This window comes from Pteropus vampyrus, unplaced genomic scaffold, assembly GCF_000151845.1.
Source record: "Pteropus vampyrus isolate Shadow unplaced genomic scaffold, Pvam_2.0 Scaffold19, whole genome shotgun sequence".
Lineage (NCBI taxonomy): Eukaryota > Metazoa > Chordata > Mammalia > Chiroptera > Pteropodidae > Pteropus > Pteropus vampyrus.
Genome location: NW_011888800.1, coordinates 5,912,900 through 5,914,758, shown reverse-complemented (window position 1 = coordinate 5,914,758; position 1,859 = coordinate 5,912,900). Strand labels below are relative to the sequence as shown.

Sequence of the window (1,859 nt, the reverse complement as noted above, 5' to 3'; positions counted from 1 at the left end):
CCCCTGGCCCCCACGTCGCAATTCTGGATGGTACAGCCCCTTTTTCCTATCGCGAGACTGGAAGGGCACGGCTTCTGGTTGCCAGGGGAACAGCGTTCTCAGAAGCAGGAGTGCTTTGGATCCGCAGCTCCCTCCACCTCCAGAGTAGCTGTGGTGGCGGGAAAAGCCTCTCTCTTTTGGGGGGCAGTGGGTGACGCGGCGAGTGTCAGCAGTGCGTTTCCGATCCGTCAATGCTCTGACAACTGGTGACCAGCTCCCAAGGTTTCCGCCGGTAAGCTGAGGAACCGCACAGAGTAGAGCAGAGCGCGATAGCCGCGCGACAAGCCAATGACAGGGCAGGGCGGAGTCGTGTCAAGCTGCAGGGCCCGGAGACTGGCTGTTAGAAAGAGGAGGCAGGGCCAATGAGAGGGCGGGAGCGGCACTCGGGGGCGGGCTCAGCGGGGGCTGGGCCAGGCCAGACCCGGGAGCTCGTCTAACGTCCTAGAATTTATATTAAAAATCAATTACCAGCCATTTAAAATAGACCATAAATGGCAAAGGATGCAAATAGGCATTTCACAGAAAAAAATAAAATAAAATAAAATGTGGCCTGTAAAGATTCGACTAGAGGCTGAACTTCTGTCGTAATTAAATGTAAATCACACTCCAGACGCCTTTTCACACTTACCAGATTAACAAAGATGAAAAAGCTTTGATGTTAACCAAGTTGAACGCAGTCCAGTGTGGGGAACCCGACACTTGCATCTCATCGTACGTTGTTGGTCGTAATGTAATTTGGTACGATCTTTTTGGGGACAGTTTGGCAGATTACCAGAATTTGAAATGCAAGTGTTCTTTGACCCAGCAATTCTAATTTATCTCCTGGGTATGTAAACATAACTAAACAAAGATTTGCAAAAGCAGTTAACTTAAAATTGAGGTATACTTTACATGTTAAAATTCACCCTTTTAATGTGCAGTTCTATGAGCTTTGACAAATGCTTACCATTATACAATGACCTCCACAATCAAGATGCAGAACAATTTCATCATTTCCTTAAAATCCCCTTGTACCCTTTTGTAGTTAACCCCCCTCTCCACCCCCAGTCCTGGCAACCACAAATCAGTCTTCTGTTCCTGTAGTTTTGTCTATTCCAGAATATCATATAATTGGAAGCAAACACTATGGAGCCTTTTAAATCTGGCTACTTTCAATTTAGCATAATGTATCTGAGATTTATCCAGGTTTTGTATCAGTTGTTTGTTCTCTTATATTTCTGAGTAGTAATCCATATGGATGAACCATAGTTTGCTTAGCCATTCCCTAGTTGAGGGACATTTGGATTGTTTCCAGTTTTTGGCAGTTATTAATGAAGCTACTATAATCATTCATATACAGGTTTTTGGGTGAATTTAAGTTTTCGTTTCTTGGGTAAATATCTAAGAATGAGATTGTGGAGTCATATGGGAAGTGTCTGTTTAACTTTATAAGAAACCACCAAGCAGTTTGTAACATGGCTGCTCCATTGTGCATTCTCACAGGCAATATGTGAAAGTTCTAGTTGTTCCACAACTTTGTCAGCACTTGATATTGTTAGTTTTTTTAAAAAAAATTATTTTTCACCATTTGAATATGTAGTTGTATCTCATTGTGGTTTTAATTCACGTTGGTGACTAATGATGTTGAACGTCTCGTACTGGTTTGCTATCCATACATCTTTGGCGATATGTCTGTTTAAATCTTTTGTTTTCTTATTATTGAGTCTTCATACTCTTTATGTATTCTGGATACAAGTCCTTTGTCAAGTATGTGTTTTACAAATATTTTCTTCTAATATTTAGGCCTTGTTTTCCTTAACAATGTCTTTTGAAGAATGAAA

At 41.8% G+C, this 1,859-nt stretch overlaps 1 protein-coding gene across 1 annotated transcript in view; it reads left to right on the top strand.

Annotated features, from left to right (window-relative positions):
• Window positions 1-28: 28 nt before the first annotated feature.
• Window positions 29-1,859, top strand: part of FSIP1 (fibrous sheath interacting protein 1) — a 176,976-nt gene continuing 175,145 nt past the window's right edge. Inside the window, exon 1 of the mRNA XM_011354897.2 lies at window positions 29-271. The gene's annotated coding sequence lies outside the window, so the exon portion shown is untranslated. The remainder of the gene's footprint in view (window positions 272-1,859) is intronic.